Raw genomic sequence first — 21122 nt, forward strand, 5'->3', positions numbered from 1 at the left:
AGAAGGGAGAATGCAAGGACTACCTGAAAATGGAGAAGTCAATATTCATACCGCTAGGGTGTGACTCTTGGTACTTTTCTCCTCATTCCACCCATTGTACTTGTGTGAGGCCTGATTGTATTGAACATCGCCTATTTACTTTGCACCATAGATGCTGCCTCACCCGCTGAGGTCCTCGTAAATCTCTGTGCCTTTTCCAACTTGACGACATCTGCCCTAAAACATACATGCGTAAAACTTACCCCATTGGCCGGCTAGGTGGACCTTTCCCAGAGCCGACGACATCCGTGGAAGAAGAAATGGACTGCCACTGATAAACGATGATGGCAACAGCAACTTGTCCTCGGTAGGGTTCTGTGAGCATATCCTTGCGGTTCTGTTGGCCTGGTCTGTCCTCGTGAATAACTGAGAGCTCTGAAGGCACCTGCTGATTTGCAATGGTGTTATTGTTAGGCGAGTGGTTACACAAGCATCTACAGAGTAGGTTGGTGCAGCTTGGTACAACCAAGCAGCCAGGTGGTGCAGCGGTAGAGTTGCTGCCTTACAGCGAATGCAGTGCCAGAGACCTGGGTTCGATCCCGACTACGGGTGCTGTCTGTACGGAGTTTGTACGTTCTCCCCGTGACCTGCGTGGGTTTTCTCTGAGATCTTCGATTTTCTCCCACACACCAAAGACGTGCAAGTTTGCAGGTTAATTGGCTTGGTGTAAATGTAAATTGTGCCTAGTGTGTTAATGTGCGGGAATCGCTGGTCGGCACGGACTCAGTGGGCCGAAAGGCCTGTTTCCGCGCTGTATCTCTAAACTAAAAAAAACCTATGCGAAAAGTGAGGGTGGAGATAGTTTAAGAAGGAACTGCAGATGCTGGAAAATCGAAGGTAGACAAAAATGCTGGAGAAACTCAGCGGGTGAGGCAGCATCTATGGAGCGAAGGAAATAGGCAACGTTTCGGGTCTCGACTCAACTTCCCCTCCCATTCCGAATCCGACCTTTCTGTCCGGGGCCTCCTCCATTGCCAGTGAGTGGCCCAGCGCAGTTGGGCCACACCCTAGACTTTCCCACTAGTGGATACATCCTCTCCACATCCAGCATCTCTGGATAGAAGGAATGGGTGACATTTCGGGTCGAGACCCTTCTACAGATTGAGAGTGAGGGGAGAGGGAGACACAGAGATATGGAAGGGTGAGGAGTGACAAAGAGCTATTAAAGAGGACACTGTTCAAGGACTATGTGGAATGGATCGTTGCCAGCTGGGGGAAGCTGACAATGAGGCATACAAAGATGAAATGTAATCAGGAGGTCAGTCAGACAGCCATAGTCTCCTCTGCTTCTCAAATACAACTGTGGCCTAACATTGTCACTGTGGACTTCATTGGCACAGAAGGCTGTGGAAGCCAAGTCAATGACAATAGACAATAGACATAGAAACATAGAAAATAGGTGCAGGAGTCAGCACCGAGCCAGCACCACCATTCAATGTGATCATGGCTGATCATCCACAATCAGTACCCCGTTCCTGCCTTCTCCCCATATCCCCTGACTCCGCTATCTTTAAGAGCCCTATCTAGCTCTCTCTTGAAATTATCCAGAGAACCGGCCTCCACCGCCCTCTGAGGCAGAGAATTCCACAGACTCACAACTCTCTGTGAGAAAAAGTGTTTCCTTGTCTCCGTTCTAAATGGCTTACTCCTTATTCTTAAACTGCGGCCCCTGGTTCTGGACTCCCCCAACATCGGGAACATGTTTCCTGCCTCTAGTGTGTCCAAACCCTTAATAATCTTATATGTTTCAATGGATATTGTTAAGGTGGAGAATGACAGATCATTGATTAGTGCGCGTGTCAGGAGTTATGGGGGGGATGGCAGGAAAATGGGGTTGAGAGGGAGAGATAGATCAGCCACGATTGAATGGCGGAGTAGACTTGATGGGCCGAATGGCCTAATTCTGCCTCGAGAACTTCTGAATTTATGAACAACTTCCAAGTGTGAGGGGAACATTGAAACTCAAATGAGAACAAAGCTCAGAAAGATGAATTCAGCCCGAATACTGTGATAAAATCAACAGATGTTGTGTTATGTTTTGGGTCTGCAATTCCAGAAAACCAGTACAATATGCTTGACAGTTTTGGAATTTCTGTATTTCCAAAGGAAATTTCTCTGGTCTTTCCAAAGGACTTTGCAGCCAGACTAGAATGTTTAGCTTGACGTTGATTAGAGGCCAATTGTCCACAATAAGCTCATTAACAGTTATTCTTATTACTTTGCTGCATAATAGGAGGCAATTTGGTCCATCAAGTCGATGCTAGCCCTCAGTGTAATCTCATCAAAGCCCCTCAATTATTTAGTTTGGAGATGCAGTGCAGAAACAGGCCCTTCGGCCCACCGAGTCCGCGCCGACGAACCAGCGATCCCCGCACATTAACACTATCCTATACACACTAGGGACTACACCTAACCAATTAACCTACAAACCTGCACGTCTTTGGAGTGTGGGAGGAAACCAAAGATCTCGGAGAAAACCCACGCAGGTCACGGGGAGAACGTACAAACTCCGCACAGACAGCACCCGTAGTCGGGATCGAACCCGGGTCTCTGGTGCCGCAAGCGCTGTTAAGACAGCAGCTGAACCGATGCGCCACCGTGCCGCCCTGAATCTTTGTAATCTATTCTGTCAGGGGTTATGGGGAGAAGGCAGGAGAATGGGGTTAGGAGGGAGAGATAGATCAGCCATGATTGAATGGCGGAGTAGACTCGATGGGCCGAATGGCCTAATACCGCTCCTATCACTTATGGATCATAAAATAGGCACTTGGTTTAAAAGAAAATGACATCCTTACTTCAAAGCGAGATGCTGGGCCTTAATGCTTCTCCGTGGCCGGGTGGGATTCCTTCTCACAGACTGACACAGCTTCACACTCTGTAATACAAATAGGTCTGTTACAAGGTTTACAAGGTTAATTCCCGGGATGGCGGGACAGTCATACGCTGAGAGAATGGAGCGGCTGGGCTTGTACACTGGAGTTTAGAAGGATGAGAGGGTTTCCCATTGAAACATATAAGATTGTTGAGGGCTTTGACACGCTAGAGGCAGGAAACATGTTCCCGATGTTGGGGGAGTCCAGAACCAGGGGCCACAGTTTAAGAATAAGGAGTAAGTCATTTAGAACGGAGACGAGGAAACACTTTTTCTCATAGAGAGTGGTGAGTCTGTGGAATTCTCTGCCTCAGAGGGTGGTGGAGGCCAGTTCTCTGGATACTTTCAAGAGAGAGCTAGATAGGGCTCTTAAAAATAGCGGAGTCAGGGGATATGGGGAGAAGGCAGGAACGGGGTACTGATTGTGGATGATCAGCCATGATCACATTGAATGGCTCGAAGGGCCAAATGGCCTCCTCCTGCACCTATTGTCTATTGTCTATTGTCTGCTATGAAAAGGAAAAGCAAAAAGCAATCATACCGTTGAACCCTCTGTGCAGCTGGAGGCCACAGCTCTCCAGCAGTATACTGTACCGAAGTGAAAATCAGTGTTAATTACTGCTGGTGCTTGGGGAGAGAGGGGTTTGCTTTTGTAATAGCCGGCAGCATGTAAAGATACTTCAGTTTAGTTTAAGGAAGTACTGCAGATGCTGGAAAAATCGAAGGTGGACAAAAGTGCAGCGGGAGAGGCAGCATCTTTGGAGCAAAGGAATAGGTGATGTTTCGGGTCGAGACCCTTCGTCAGACTTCAGACTTCTTCAGACCCTTCTTCGACCCGAAACCTCACCCATTCCTTCGCTCCATAGATGCTGCCTCACCTGCTGAGTTTCTCCAGCATTTTTGACTACCTTAATGTAGTTTAATTTAGTTTAGAGATACAGCGTGGAAACAGGCCCTTCAGCCCATCGAGTCTCGCATACTAACACTACCCTACACACACCGGGGACAATTTACAATTTACAGAAGCCAATTAACCTACAAACCTGTATGGCTTTCGGGTGAGGGAGGAAACTGGAGCATCCGGAGAAAACACACGCATGTCATGGGGAGAACGTACAAACTCTGTACAGACAGCACCCGTAGTCAGGATCGAACCCGGGTCTCTGGCGCTGTGAGGCAGCAACTCTTCCACTGCGCCACATTGCCGCCCATGGCTATTCTGTTCCTGTACACTGCTGTTAACATTAGGAGACAGGACCGGTGTTGATACATTAACGCCATGTCAACATACAGTCGTTCAGAATAATTACTTGCTCTTACACCGGCTCTGAAAGATTTCAGGGAACAGTCCATTTGATAAGGTCCCACATAGGAGATTAGTGGGCAAAATGAGGCACATGGTATTGGGGGTAGAGTGCTGACATGGATAGAGAAGTGGTTGGCAGACAGGAAACAAAGAGATGGGATTAACGGGTCCCTTTCAGAATGGCAGGCAGTGACTAGTGGGGTACCGCAAGGCTTGGTGCTGGGACCGCAGCTATTTACAATATACATCAATGATTTGGATGAAGGGATTCAAAGTAACATTAGCAAATTTGCTGATGACACAAAGCTGGGTGGCAGTGTGAACTGTGAGGAGGATGCTGTGAGAATGCAGGGTGACTTGGACAGGTTGGGGGAGTGGGCAGATGCATGGCAGATGAAGTTTAATGAGGATAAATGTGAGGTTATCCACTTTGGTAGCAAAAACAGGAAGGCAGATTACTATCTAAATGCCGTCAAGTTGGGAAAAGGGGCAGTTCAACGGGATCTGGGGGGTCCTTGTACATCAGTCTATGAAAGTAAGCATGCAGGTACAGCAGGTAGTGAAGAAAGCTAACTTGTTGGCCTTTATAACAAGAGGAATCGAATATAGGAGCAAAGAGGTCCTTCTGCAGTTGTACAGAGCCCTAGTGAGACCACACCTGGAGTATTGTGTGCAGTTTTGGTCCCCTAATTTGAGGAGGGACATTCTTGCTATTGAGGGAGTGCAGCGTAGGTTTACAAGGTTAATTCCCGGGATGATGGGACTGTCATATGCTGAGAGAATGGAGCAGCTGGGCTTGTACACTCTGGAGTTTAGAAGGATGAGAGGGTATCTCATTGAAACGTATAAGATTGTTAAGGGCTTGGACACGCTAGAGGCAGGAAACATGTTCCCAGTGTTGGGGGAGTCCAGAACCAGGGGCCACAGTTTAAGAATAAGGAGTAAGACATTTAGAACGGAGACGAGGAAACACTTTTTCTCACAGAGAGTGGTGAGTCTGTGGAATTTTCTGTCGAGTCAGGGGATATGGGGAGAAGGCTTGTGTTGTACTTCCGGTGGCGCTGGCGTCAGCTGCCTCCACCTACAGCCCGGTATCTTTTTGTTTTTTTGTTTATTTAGTTATGTAAAAGTGTGTTTTTTTGTGTTTTTTTGGTGTTTTGATGTGGGGGAAGAGGGCACGGTGCGGGGGATACCGTCCTTCAGCCGCTTCCTGGTGAAGACGCAACTTTTATTCGAGTCGCGTCCTCGCCCCCCCCCCCCCCCCCACCACCAGCGGCCTACCTACTGGATTGGCGTGGACTTCCCTGCGACCAGAGCTCCAGCAGCGGCGGGACAGCGCTGATACATCGCGAGGCTGGCGATGCCTTACCGGGGATCGCCGTCTGGAGCCCGGAGTGCTGGACCTGCTGCACCGACATCATGGAGCTGCGGTTTGCGGAGCTCCCAACGCGGGCGGCGCTGATAGACAACGCGGGGTCCTGCGACTCTGCCCGGCTCGGGAGCTGCGGACTCGGGAGCTGCGGACACGGGAGCTGCGGACTCGGGAGCTGCGGACACGGGCGCTGCGGACACGGGAGCTGCTGCGGACACGGGAGCTGCTGCGGACTCGGGAGCTGCTGCGGACTCGGGAGCTGCGGACTTCGGGCGCTGCGGACTCGGGAGCTGCGGACTCGGGAGCTGCGGACTCGGGAGCTGCTGCGGACTCGGGAGCTGCTGCGGACTTCGGGGGCTGCGGACTCCGGCTGCGGGAGGCGGCTGATCAGGAGGTCCGGGCCGCTGAGGAGGAGGATGTTCACCGTCGGGGTTCGGCGTCGGCGTTCCACCAGCCCGGCGTGAGGGCCTGAACATCGGGCCGCCCGGGGCGGCGACTGCGGGTGCTAGGAAGGCCTCGACCACGAGTGAAAATCTGGGAAGAACGGAGGGGAGGCTGGCTGGACTATGGTGCCTTCCTCACCTTGGTGCCACTGTGTTATGTTGTGTCGTGGACTTTCAGTGTTTGTGCTTTTTTTAAATTCTATTTTATTTTTAATATGTTTTATTATTTATTATTATTATTTATTTATTTTTATTTTTATGATACTGCCTGTAAGGGAAATTCATTTCGTTGTCTCTAACTGAGACAATGACAATAAATTTGAATACAATACAATACAATACAATACAATACAAAAGGCAGGAACGGGGTACTGATTGGGGACGATCAGCCATGATCACATTGAATGGCAGTGCTGGCTTGAAGGGCCGAATGGCCTCATCCTGCACGTACTGTCTATTGTCTATTGTATAATTTCCGGTCTGCATTGTAATTAAATTTGTGCAAAAACGCTACCCTATATCACACCACCCCTTCCCCCCACACCACCCCCCCCCCCCCACACCACCCCCTCCCCCCACAGCACCCCCTCCCCCCCACACCACCCCCCCCCCACACACCCCCCTCCCCCCACACCACCCCCCACACCACCCCCCCCACACCACCCCCTCCCCCCACACACCACCCCCCCCCCCCACACCACCCCCTCCACGCACACCACCACGTCCCACCACACCACCCCCCTCCCCCCCACACCACCCCTCCCCCCACACCACCGAACCCCCCACACACAACCCCTCCCCCCACACCACCACCCCCTCCCCCCCACACCACCCCCTCCCCCACACCACCACCCCCTCCCCCCACACCACCCCCCTCCCCCCACACCCACCCCTCCCCCCACACCACCGAACCCCCCACATCCCCTCCCCTCCCCCCACACCAACCCCTCCCCCCACACCACCCCTCCCCCCCACACCACCCCCTCCCCCCCACACCACCCCTCCCCCACACACCACCCCCTCCCCCCACACACCACCCCCTCCCCCCACACCACCCCCTCCCCCCCACACCACCCCTCCCCCCACACCAACCCCCTCCCCACACACCAACCCCTCCCCCCACACCAACCCCCTCCCCCCACACCACCCTCTCCCCCCCACACCACCCCAGAAGGAGTTGGTGACGTTTCAGGTCGAGATCCTTCTTCGGACTCGGGTCTCGACTCGAAACGTCACCTATTTCCTTCGCTCCATAGATGCGGCCTCACCCGCTGAGTTTCTCCAGCATTTTTGTCTACCAGCATTTACTGTCTATCTTCTGTATTTATTCCCCTGACTGATGAAGGCTAGTACCAACAGCCATCTTCACCACCCTATCAATGCCAGTTCTGCAAGGTCCATGTCCAGTCCTGGAGATTATGGAGGTTAATGTCACGATGACCTCTTTTTTTTTCACTATTTTCCAACGTGCACCAACGTATAACTCGACTCTTTCACTAACCTGCTTCTCAAACACTCAAGAGACGTTAAACTCAGGGAAAAAAAATCTGCAGCTCACAGAGTGACATCTCATTTGTGGAATAAAATTGAATTTATCTTTCTCTCTCCAAGGTCACTCTTGAAACCTTGACTGTTCATTAAATCCTTGACATTGAACACAATGTGGTTGACCTCACTCTTAACCAGCTGACAGGACCAATGTACTATCTAACACCAATGCATCTGTGTGTTCATTCCTCCTGAAATCTTAGGTTAATAGCTTGTCATTCGCGGCCTGTCATAGTCAGTGCAACACAGCTCAATTTCCCACCAGTGTCATGCAGGCAAAATGGAATTATTCTTATAATTTTACCAGAGAATTAAACCTAGATAAATGATTACCCCGTTGTGTAATCTATTGTTATTTCCTCTTTCTTCTACTGATTCTGCTGATTTAGTTTAGTTTAGTTTAGTTTAGAGCAGGGGTCGGCAACCTGTGGCCCCCGGGCCGACTGCGGCCCCTAACCCGAAATCATCCGGCCTGCAGGCGGATTTTCCCCCCGTGATTATCAGGGGAAAATCGTCAGGGGAACACGTGATTTGATGCCTGCCATCCGGGGCGGGATAGAGACGGGATCCATGTGTACACGTGATAGATGTGGCCTGCCATCCGCTCACAGACGTGCGTCCCAGCCCCTATGCAGAACAAGGCTGCCCACCCCTGGTTTAGGACTACAGCGTGGAAACAGGCCCTTCGGCCCACCGACCAGCAATCCCACACACTAACACTATCCTACACACAATTTATATTTATTCAAAACCAATTAAACATCTAACCTGGTCTTTGGAGTGTGGGAGGACCCACATAACCCTGACACCCATATTAAACAAGACCTTGTGTGGCGTTAATTAACTTTCCTATCATAATCTACAATTTGTGAGGGAGAAGGTAAAATTGGAGGTGTCAGTGTTACAGTTGAACAAAGGGGACTATGGAGGCTTGAGGGAGGTGCTGGCCAAAGTTGACTGGAAAGATACCCTAGCAGGGATGACAGTGGAACAACAGTGGCAGGTATTTCTGGGAATAATACAGAAGGTGCAGGATCAGTTCATTCCAAAGAGGAAGAAAGATTCTAAGGGGAGCAAGAGGTGACCGTGGTTGACAAGGGAAGTCAGGGACAGTATAAAAATAAAAGAGTAGTATAACATAGCAAAGATGAGCGGGATGCCAGAGGATTAGAAACATTTTAAAGAGCAACAGAAGATAAGTAACAAGACAATACGGGGAGAAAAGATGAGGTAGGAAGGTAAGCTAGCCAAGAATATAAAGGAGGATAGTAAAAGCTTCTTTAGGTATGTGCAGAGGAAAACAATAGTTAATGTGGATTCCTTGAAGACAGAAACAGGTGAATTTATTATGGGGAACAAGGAAATTGCAGATGAGTTGAACAGGCACTTTGGATCCATCTTCACTAAGGAGGACACAAACAATCTCCAAGATGTACTAGTGGCCAGAGGACCCAGGGTGACTGAGGAACTGAAGGAGATTCACATTAGGCAGGAAATGGTGTTGGGTGGACTGATGGGACTGAAGGCTGATAAATCCCCAGGGCCTGATGGTCCACATCTCAGGCCACTTAAGGAGGTGGCTCTAGAAATCGTGGACGTATTGGTCATAATTTTCTAATGTGCTATAGTTTCAGGATCAGTTCCTGTGGATTGGTGGGTAGCTAATGTTATTAGCTGATGGGAGAGAAAACGGGGAATTATAGACAAGTAAACCTGACATCGGTGGTGGGGAAGATGCTGGAGTCAATTATAAAAGATGAAATAGCGGCACATTTGGATAGCAGTAACAGGATCGGTCCAAGTCAGCATGGATTTACGAAGGGGAAATCATGCTTGACTAATCTTCTGGAATTTTATAAAGATGTAACTAGGAAAATGGACAAGGATGTAGTGTACCTGGACTTTCAGAAAGCATTTGATAAGGTCCCACATAGGAGATTAGTGGGCAAAATTAGGGCACGTGGTATTGGGGGTAGAGTGCTGACATGGATAGAAAATTGGTTGGCAGACAGGAAACAAAGAGTAGGGATTAACGGGTCCCTTTCAGAATGGCAGGCAGTGACAAGTGGGGTACCGCAAGGCTCGGTGCTGGGACCGCAGTTATTTACAATATACATTCGCGATTTAGGCTCTTAAAGATAGCGGAGTCAAGGGATATAGGGAGAAGGCCGGAACAGGGTACTGATTGTGGATGATCAGCCATGATCACAGTGAATGGCGGTGCTGGCTCTAAGGGCTGAATGGCCTACTCCTGCACCTATTGTCTATTGTCTGTCAAAGCTTCAGAATTAAAGAGCGCTCTTTTAGAAAGGAGTTGAGGAGGAACTTCTTTAGCCAGAAGGTAGTTAACAGAGGAAGCCAAGTTGGTGGATATTTTTAAGGCAGAGATAGACAAATTCTTGTTTAGAAGATAGACGCAAAATGCTGGAGTAACAGGCAGCATCTCTGGAGAGAAGGAATGGGTGACGTTTCCGGACGAGACACTTCTTCAGACCCTTCTTCGGGTCTCGACCCGAAACATCACCCATTCCTTCTCTCGAGATATTCTGCCTGTCCCAATGCATTACTCCAGCTTTTTGTGTCTATCTTCAGTTTAAACCAGCATCTGCAGTTCCTTCTTACAAATTCTTGATTGGAATGGGTGTCAAGGGTTATGGGGAGAAGGCAGGAAAATGGGATTAGGAGGCTGGAGTAACTCAGTGGGTCAGGCAGCATCTCTGGAGAACATGGATAGGTAATGTATCACATCAGGATCCTTCTTCAGGAGTCTGAGCAAGGTTCCGAAACGTCACCTATCCATGTTCTCCACAGATGCTTCCTGACCCGCTGAGTTACTCCAGCACTCTGTGAAATGTTACCTATCCATGTTCTCCACAGATGCTGCCTGACCCGCTGAGTTACTCCAGCACTCTGTGAAACGTTACCTATCCATGTTCTCCACAGATGCTGCCTGACCCGCTGAGTTACTCCAGCACTCTGTGTCTTACAATGTCAAAGTCTGGTTAGTTTAGATTCACCGATTGATTGAAAGATACCGCACTGAAACAGGCCCTTCGGCCCACCAAGTACATGCCAACCGTTAATCACCCATCCACACTAGTTCTATGCTATCCCACTTTCTTATTCACTCCCTGCACACTAGAAGCAGTTTGCAGAAGCCAATTAATCTACGTATCCGGTGCTTTTGGAATGTGGGAAGAAACCGGAGCACCCGGAAGAAACACATGCGGCCGTAAGGGGAACATACAAACTCCACACAGACAGCACCCAAGATCAAGATCACACCCGGGTCTCTGGAAATGCGGTTAAAAATAAATATCAGCTACTCATTTAATTTGACACTTTTAATATCCCGTTTTCTATTTATGTCATTCTTATTGTGGAAATAGCTTTCTAAAATCAGGTTATAGGGAATCAAATCAATATATTTGATATGAACGCACTTTGGCAATATCTATTATAGACACAAAATGCAGGAGTAACTCAGCGGGACATAGGGCATCACGATGGCTCAGCGGTAGAGTTGCTGCCTCACAGCGCCAGAGACCCGGGTTCCATCCTGACTACGGGTGCTGTCTGTACGGAGTTTGTACGTTCTCCCCGTGACATGCGTGGGTTTTCTACGAGATCTTCGGTTTCCTCCCAAGATGTACAGGTTCGCTGGTTAATTGACTTGGTGCAAATGTAAAGTGTCACCAATGTGTAGGATAGTCTTCCTGTGCAGGGATCGCTGGTCGGTGCAGGCTCGATGGGCCGAAGGGCCTGTTACCGCGATGTATCTCTAAAATAAACTAGACAGGCAGCATCTCTGGAGAGAAGGAATGGGTGACGTTTGCGGCTCAAGACCCTTCTCAATATCTATCGTGCTGTGGACATGGAAGCAAACAGATTTCAGAAAGCTGTGTGTATAAAAAGAATGACAGAAATACAAAGAGGATTTTATCACCAGCCACAAGTTCATTACCAACTACTTGTCTTTTATAACCAGAAATGGACAGAGAAACTAGGTTTTATGTAATGAATCGATCTGAAAGTTCACATCATGTCGCTAATGCAAAATGTTTGTATCGGTTTATTGGTTCTTAGCCCTTTCTAACAATGCTACACTGAAGAGTAAAATCAATGCAAAACAATTATAGAACTAGGAGTTCAAGGAGCCCTGTTGCAGTTAATTCATTTCTGCAGCTGCAATGTTCACTTGCGTGCTTAACTTGTCTCAGATAAGCCTCCACCAGTGGTGCCATACCATTGGCAGCCCGCCAACAGTCTGGCTGTTTTTCATCTTTTTTATTTTTAGTGTGTGTTAAAGGTTTTTGGGTCGCATTCTCTGGTCGCTCTGCGGCCTACCATCGATGGAGCTGGAGGCCTCCTTGGACTGACCTTGGGCCGCACTGTGGGGGGGGGGGTGGACTTACATCGGTCTGCGGTATTTGCATCGGGAGCTCGCAGTCTCGGGAGAGGCCGTGGATGTTGGGAGCTCCGATGTCATGGAAGGTTCGATCGCCCGGCGTGGGGGAGCTGACATCCCCCCGATGCAGGAGCTGATCGCCTCGACGCGGAGGGCCCAAACGCCGCCGGCTACGGGAGTCAAGATCGCCCCGTCAACGGAGGGCTCGAGGCCCCCGACCGCGGGAGAACAAAGAAGTGAAGAGATTGAACTTTTTTTCGTTTTCCAAAACAGTGAAGAATGTGGAGGAGTCACTGTGGTGGATGTTTATGTTAAAATGTATTTTGTGTGTTCTGTTGCTTGTTATTTGTATGACTGTACGGCAAATCATATGTTGCAAAACATACTTGGCTAATAAAGTATTATTGTGATTGTGATTAATGTTGGATATGCAATGGTATGAACTCCTGCCATGTCTCCTATCCCCTCCCATCCAAAATATACACAATTCTCCCTCTATCTCTCACACCCCCCCCCCCTCTCCCCCCGCCACTATCCTACACACTAGGAACAATTTACAATTTACAATTTTACCAAAGCCAATTCACCTCCAAGCCTGTATCTCTTTGGAATGTGGGAGGAAATTGGAGCACCCAGGTGGTCACGGGGAGACCATACAGACTCAATACAAACAAAGAAACTCCATATAGACAGTACCCAAGGTAAGGATCGAACCCGGGTCTCCGGCGCTGTAAAGCAGTAACTCTACTGATACGCCACCGTGCCACTACAGCATATATTAATTTAACATTCTCAGTTCTTCCAGAAATAGCAGAAGGCAATATCTGGAGATGAATTCTCATAACGTCATATGGGATAGGAGCAGATTTAGGTCATTCGGCCCATCAAGTCCTCTCCACCATGCAATCATGGCTGATCTATCTCTCCTTCCTAACATTCTCCTGCCTTCTCCCCATAACCTCTGACACCCATACTAATCAAGAATCTATCTGTCTCTGCCTTAAAAATATCCACTGACTTGGCCTCCACAGCCGTCTGTGGCAAAGAATTTCACAGTTTCACCACCCTCTCCTCATCTCCTTCCTAAAGGAACGTCCTTTAATTCTGGGACTATGGCCTCTAGTCCTAAACTCTCCCACTAGTGGAAACATCCTCTCCACATCCACTCTATCCAAGCCTTTCACTATTCTGTAAGTTTCAATGAGGTGTCCCCTCATCCTTCTAAACTCCAGCGAGTACAGGCCCAGTGCCGACAAACGCTCATCATAGGTTAACCTACTCATTCCTGGGATCATTCTTGTAAACCTCCTCTGGACCCTCTCCAGAGCCAGCACATCCTTCCTCAGATATGGTGTCCAAAATTGCTCACAAGTGTGTCCCAACTGCAGGAAAAGCTGAAGGTTGAGAAGGCAGCTGATTGATTCAGTTTGATATCAGGCAGTCAGGCCACTAATGTGAATTCGCAGAGAAAGTCACGATTGCTCAATAAAAATTGGGATTCAGAACTGAATGCTCCCGTAAAATGTATACAACATTTTGTTCATGTCACAATGATTGGTATTGGTGTTGGATTATTAATGTCACATATCATACAGTGACAAGCTTATGTTTGCATGCGACCCAATTAAATCAGATCACACTACGCATATGTACCATCACGCCAGACACATGTACAACAGCCAGGACAAAGGGAAAAATATAATCATGCAATAGACAATAGATGCAGGAGTAGACCATTCAGCCCCTCGAGCCAGCACCGCCATTCAATGTGATCATGGCTAATCATCCACAATCAGTACCCCGTTTCTGCCTTCTCCCCATATCCCTTGACTCCACTATCTTTAAGAGCTCTCTCTTGAAAGCATTCAGAGAACCAGCCTCCACCACCCTCTGAGGCAGCGAATTCCACAGATTCACAACTCTCTGGGTGAAAAAGTTTTTCCTCATCTCCGTTCTAAATGGCTTGCCCCTTATTCTTAAACTGTGGCCCCTGGTTCTGGACTCCCCCAACATCGGGAACATGTTTCCTGCCTCTAGCGTGTCCAAACCCTTAATAATCTTATATGTTTCAATAAGATAATAATAATAATAATAAATTTTATTTAATGGGCGCCTTTCAGACATCTCAAGGTCACCTTACATAGTAATCGGAATAACATATAATCGGAATATAACAAGTAATAAAGACATCACAGAGACACAAATTAAAAACAGAATTCAATCCAAAAACAGAAAATCAAAAACACAGTGTGAAGAGAGAGCAGCGGCAGCCAAAGCGCGCCAGCGTCCACTCTCCCTTCACGGCAGCCATCTTGGACACAGACCTACAGGACTACAATTAGACAAAAAAATCATCCCCCCACAGTGGACACCACTGTGGGAGAAGGCACAATGTCCAGTCCCCACCCCATGTTCACCCCAAAGACAGGCCTATTGAGGCCACTGCAATTGCCTCTACGGAGGCCCGATGTCCCTGGCCGTTCTCACCGGGTGGTCTTGCCCTGGCGTCGGGAGAGTCCTTTCGGCGGCTGGACCACCTGGAACGGCCGCTTCCTGGTTGGTGCCCGCGGCTGCCGAAGCCGACAAGATACCCTCTCATCCTTCTAAATTCCAGAGTATACAAGCCCAGCCGCTCCCAGGAAGACACAAACAATCTCCCAGATGTACTGGAGAACAGAGGAACTAAGGGGATAGAGAAACTGAAATAAATTTTCATTAGGCGAGAAATACTATTGGGTAGACTAATGGGACTGTAATATGATAAATCCCCTGGGCCTGATGGTCTGCATCGCAGGGACCTCAGGGAGGTGGCTCTAGAAATAGTGGACGCATTGGTGATCATTTTCCAATGTTCAATAGATTCAGGATCAGTTCCTGAGGATTGGAGGATAGCTAATGTTATCCCACTTTTCAAGAAAGGTGCGAGAGAGAAAACGGGGAATTACAGACCAGTTAGCCTGACTTCGGTGGTGGGAAAGATGCTGGAGTCAATTATTAAAGAGGTAATAATGGGGCATTTGGATAGCAGCAAAAGGATTAGTCCAAGTCAACATGGATTTATGAAAGGGAAATCATGCTTGACTAATCTTCTGGAATTTTTTGAGGATATGACAAGTAAAATGGATGAAGGAGAGCCGATGTAGTGTATCTAGACTTTCAGAAAGCCTTTGATAAGGTCCCGCACGGGAGACTGGTGACTAAAATTAAAGCACATGGTATTGGGGGTAGGGTGTTGACATGGATGGAAAATTGGTTGGCAGACCGGAAACAATGAGTAGGAGTGAACAGGTCCATTTCAGAATGGCAGGCAGTGGCGAGTGGAGTGCCGCAAGGCTTGGTGTTGGGGCCGCAACTGTTTACCATATATATTAATGATTTGGAAGAGGGAATTAGGAGCAACACTCGCAAGTTTGCAGATGACACAAAGCTGGGTGGCAGTGTGAACTGTGAAGAGGATGTTAGGAGGTTGCAGGGTGACCTGGACAGGTTGAGTGAGTGGGCAGATGCGTGGCAGATGCAGTATAATATAGATAAATGTGAGGTTATCCACTTTGGTGGCAAAAATAAGGGGGCAGATTATAATCTCAATGGGGTAAGGGGGAGGCGCAGCGAGACCTGGGCGTCCTTGTACACCGGTCACTGAAAGTTGGCGTGCAGGTACAGCAGGCAGTGAAGAAAGCTAATGGAATGTTGGCCTTCATAACAAGAAATTTTCAGTGTAGCAGTAAAGAGGTTCTTCTGCAGTTGTATAGGGCTCTGGTAAGACCACATCTGGAGTATTGTGTACAGTTTTGGTCTCCTAATTTGAGGAAGGACATTCTTGTGATTGAGGCAGTGCAGAGTAGGTTCACGAGATTGATCCCTGGGATGGCAGGACTGTCATATGAGGAAAGATTGAAAAGACTAGGCTTGTATTCACTGGAGTTTAGAAGGATGAGGGGATATCTTATAGAAACATATAAAATTATAAAAGGACTGGACAAGGTAGATGCAGGAAAAATATTCCCAATGTTGGGCGAGTCCAGAACCAGGGGCCACACTTAGAATAAAGGGGAGGCCATTTAAGACTGAGTTGAGAAAAAACTTTTTCACCTAGAGATTTGTGAATTTGTGGAATTCCTTGCCACAGAGGGCAGTGGAGGCCAAATCACTGGATGGATTTAAGAGAGAGTTAGATAGAGCTCTAGGGGCTAGTGGAATCAAGGGATATGGGGAGAAGGCAGGCACGGGTTATTGATAGGGGATGATCAGCCATGATCACAATGAATGGCGGGGCTGGCTCGGAGGGCCGAATGGCCTCCTCCTGCACCTATTTTCTATGTTTCTATGTTCTCTCAGCATATGACAGTCCAGCCATCCCGGGAATTAACATGGTGAACCTATGCTGCACTCGCTCAATAGCCCTGAATATACTTTTTCAGCATTGGAGTGTTACAGTTCCCGAGAAAAAGTCGAATGTCCAGAATGAGGTAGGTTGGAAGACTGTGATAACACCCTAACTTATGGGACGGCCTTGAGGCTTTTGTATCTTTTGGCCAAAGGGGAAGGAGAATAGAGGGAATGATCGGGGTGAAATAGGTCCTTGATTATGTTGGCTGTTTTTCGTTTGTTACATTTATTGCCACATGCACCAATTGGTACAGTGAGATTTTTGAGTTACCATACATCTATACGAATAAAAAGAACACAACACACGATAGAATTTAACATGACCATCGCCACACCGCAGTATCAACGATTCGCACTGTGAGGGAATGCAAGAAAGTTCAGTCATCTTCCTCTTTGTTCACCCGTGGTCGGGGCCGTTGAGCCTTCCGCATTCTCTCGATGTTCAAGCCCTCTCGCCGGGATGATCAGAACTCCGACGTCGGAACGGAAGAACATTTTCAGCGGCATGGAGTTTCCGAATCAGCCACTTCTTACTGGAGACCGCGGCTCCCAAGTCTACAGGCCGAGCTGGGCGCTCCGAGCTGGCGGCCCTCGGCAAAGGGATCCCAGGACTCCGCAAACCACAGCTTCACGATGTTAAAGCAGCAGGCCCAGCAATCTGGAGCTCCAACATGGCGATCCCCGTTAAGGCATCGTCCCGCTCCGCGATGGAATTCAGTGCTGCGCCGCCGCTGCTGAAGCTCTGGCCGGTCTCTGGCAGGAAAGGCCGCGCCAATCCAGTTGGTAGTCTGCGGGGGGCGAAGACGCGACTCGGAGAATAGTCGCACCCTTGACCCGGAGGTGACTGGGAAACGGTTTCCCCCTTCCCCTCTCCTACATAAAAAGACCAAGAATCCTCCAAAAACATAATTTGAAACTAAAAATAACAAAAAGACGAAAAAACAGACAGTTTGGCAGAGGCTGCCATTGGTACGGCGCCCCTGGTGGAGTCATAGAGTGATACGGTGTGGAAACAGGCTCTTCAGCTCAACTTGCCCACCGGCCAACAATGTCCCGGCTACACTCGTCCCACCTGCCAGCATTTGGTCCATATCCCTCCAAACCCGTCCTATCCATGTACTTCTCTAACTGTTTCTTAAATGTTGGGATAGTCCCAGCCTCAACTATCTCCTCTGGCAGCTTGTTCCGTACACCCACCACCCTTTGTGTGAAAAATCTACCCCTCAGATTCCTATTAAATCTTTTCCCCCTCACCTTCCACATTCTCAACTGTTTTTAATGGTGTGACGGAGAGTTGCTCAGAGATTCTCCCTTGCACAGGTGATAAACAGTCTTCAGTGTTAGTTCAGGGGTGGCACAGTGGAGCAGCGGTAGAGTTGCTGGCTTACAGCGCCAGAGAGCCAGGTTCGATCCTGTCTATGGGTGCTGTCTGTACGGGGTTTGTACGGAATTCCTCCTGTGACCACGTGGGTTTCCTCTGGGTGCTCCGGTTTGCTCCCACACTCCAACGATGTACAGGTTTGTGGATTAATAGGCTTCGGTAAAATTGTAAATTGTCCCAATTGTGTAGGATAGGGCTAGTGCATGGAGCAGCGCTATGTATCACAGGTCGGCGCGGACTCTGTGGACCAAACGTCCTGTTTTCATGCTGCATGTCTAAAGTCTAAAGGATTATACTGTGCCTCCGAGGATTATTCTGCTGCAATCAGTGGAGAGACTTTGCCGGCCAAGTGAAACATCGGTGGTCCAATCAGTGAGTGATGGTCCAATTCTACACGGGCATCGTAGAGTCTGTCCTCACCTTCTCCATCATGGTCTGGTTTGGCTCAGCCACCAAGCACGATATCCGGAGGCTGCAGCGAATCGTCCGATCAGCTGAGAAGGTTATTGGCTGCAACCTTCCCTCCATTGATGAACTGTACATTGCAAGGGCCAGGAAGCGAGCGGGCAAGATCATCTCTGACCCCTCTCACCCTGGCCACAAACTCTTTGAATCACTTCCCTCTGGAAGGCGACTCCAGACTGTCAAAGCTGCCACAGCCAGACATTAAAACACCTTTTTTTGAGCTCTACTCATAAAACAAAAATCTGTAGCCTCCTTTTGCTCTGGTATTTTATTTAATTCAGATCTTTAACCAATAATGTTTTATTATTTATGTTTAATGTTTTATGTGTCATTCCTAACTGTCACTGTATGTCATGTTGTCACTTGCGTGCGGAGCACCAAGGAAAATTCCTTGTATGTGAATACTTGGCCAATAAACTTATTCATTCATTCATGCTGTTCCACCAGGTAAATATCACTCTACACCTCCATCCCCCACCAGGATGGCCTCAGAGCCCTCTGGTTCTTCCTCGACCAGAGAAGCAACCTATACCCAGCCACTGACACTCTCCTCCGCTTAGCGGAGTTGGTCCTCACCCTCAATAACTTTACATTTGACTCCTCCCATTTCCTCCAAACACAAGGCGTAGCTATGGGCACACGTATGGGCCCCAGCTACGCCTGCCTCTTTGTCGGGCACGTTGAACAATCCTTGTTCGAGACGTACCAGGGCCCCATCCCCGACCTCTACCTCCGCTACATTGACGACTGCTTTGGTGCCACCTCCTGCACCCACACACAACTGACTGACTTCATCCACTTCACCACCAACTTCCATCCGGCACTCCAATACACCTGGACGATTTCCGACACTTCCCTACCATTCCTTGACCTCACCATCTCCATCTCAGGGGACAGACTCCTGACCGACATACATTACAAACCCACTGACTCACATGGCTATCTGGACTACACGTCTTCCCACCCTGCCCCCTGTAAAGACTCCATCCCCTACTCCCAATTCCTCCGCCTACGCCGCATCTGTTCCCAGGATGAGACATTTCATACCAGGGCATCGGAAATGTCCTCGTTCTTCAGGGAACGGGGATTCCCATCCGCCACCATAGATGAGGCTCACACCAGGGTCTCATCCATACCCCGTAACACTGCTCTCTCTCCCCATCCCCGCACACGCAACAAGGGCAGAGTCCCTCTGGTCCTCACCTTTCACCCCACCAGCCGGCAAATACAACACATAATCCTCCGCCATTTCCGCCACCTCCAACGTGACCCCACCACTCGCCACATCTTCCCATCTCCCCCCATGTCTGCCTTCCGCAAAGACCGCTCCCTCCGCAACTCCCTCGTCAATTCTTCCCTTCCCTCCCGCACCACCCCCTCCCCGGGCACTTTCCGTTGCAACCGCAAGAAATGCAACACCTGTCCCTTCACCTTCCCCCTCGACTCCATTCAAGGTCCCAAGCAGTCGTTCCAGGTGCGACAAAGGTTCACCTGTATCTCCTCCAACCTCATCTACTGCATCCGCTGCTCTAGATGTCTGCTGATTTACATCGGTGAGACCAAGCGTAGGTTGGGCGATCGTTTCGCCGAACACCTCCGCTCAGTCCGCAATAACCTACCTGACCTCCCGGTGGCTCAGCACTTCAACTCCCCCTCCCATTCCCAATCCGACCTCTCTGTCCTGGGTCTCCTCCATTGCCAGAGTGAGCAACACCGGAAATTGGAGGAACAGCACCTCATATTCCGTCTGGGGTCCTTGCGTCCTTATGGCATTAACATTGAATTCTCCCAATTTGGCTAGCCCGTGCTGTCTCCTCCCCTTCCTTAACCCTCTAGCTGTCTCCTCCCACCCTCCCATCCGCCCGCCCTCGGGCGCCTCCTCCTCCTCCCCTTTTCCTTCTTTCTTTCCCCACCCCCCATCAGTCTGAAGAAGGGTTTCGGCCCGAAACGTCGCCTATTTCCTTCGCTCCATAGATGCTGCTGCACCCGCTGAGTTTCCCCAGCAATTTTGTGTACCTTCGATATTCCAGCATCTGCAGTTCCCTTTTGAACATAGGTAAATATCACTGCCTGGAGATGTTACTGTAGAATTGATGATCATGTGTTGAATGTATTCTTTCACTTTAATCGCATTTGCTCTTTGCTCACCTCACTTATCTCCTTCCGCCGCGGTTTGATCCCAGTGTATTCCTGCTTTGGTAATGTTGTCCTGCAGTGGTCATTGCTTCGGCCACAACTTGTGACCACTGATAATTCTTGGATACTTGGTTGGCGAGTGCTCTTGGGAAGCTTTCCCCGACCACTTTGCAGCCTGAAACTTAAGTTTCCTCGACTCAAATTGACGCTGTTGTTTGCTCTTGGACTTCCGAAATCCTTCAAGACTTTACTGTAAGAAATTGTAAGAGAGCTGCTTCAATTTGCATTAAGTTGTATTCATTTGTCTATACATTCATTTACTTGGAGTTAGAGAGTGATACAGTGTGGAAACAGGCCCTTCGGCCTTACTTGCCCACAGTGGCCCAACATGTCCCAGCTACACTAGTCCCACCTGCCTGCGCTTGGTCCACATCCCTCCCAACCTGTCCTATCCATGTAGACAGAGAGACAGCATGGAAACAGGCCCTTCGGCCCGCCAAGTCTACGCCAGCCATCGATCACACATTCACACTATTTCTATGGTAGACAAACATGCTGGAGAAACTCAGCGGGTGAGGCAGCGTCTATGGAGCGAAGGAAATAGGCAATGTTTCGGGCTGATTGATAATTGACAATCAGAGTGAGGCCCAGCACAAATTGGAGGAACAGCACCTCGCTCGGGCAACTTACACCACAGCGGTATGAACATTGACTTCTCTAACTTCAAGTAGCCCTTGCTTTCCCTCTCTCTCCATCACCCTCC

The 21122-nt window shown here is 49.0% G+C and overlaps 1 long non-coding RNA gene across 1 annotated transcript; it reads right to left on the reverse strand.

Annotated features, from left to right (window-relative positions):
• Window positions 1–270: 270 nt before the first annotated feature.
• LOC116975797 lies at window positions 271–20605 on the reverse strand. The gene is made up of 3 exons (XR_004412783.1): window positions 20372–20605; window positions 2835–2914; window positions 271–427 (listed from the first exon to the last, which is right to left on the reverse strand). It is a non-coding gene; the product is annotated as an uncharacterized LOC116975797 (long non-coding RNA).
• Between the last annotated feature and the right edge of the window lie 517 nt (window positions 20606–21122).

This window comes from Amblyraja radiata, chromosome 8 (genome assembly GCF_010909765.2).
Source record: "Amblyraja radiata isolate CabotCenter1 chromosome 8, sAmbRad1.1.pri, whole genome shotgun sequence".
NCBI classification, from domain to species: Eukaryota; Metazoa; Chordata; class Chondrichthyes; order Rajiformes; family Rajidae; genus Amblyraja; species Amblyraja radiata.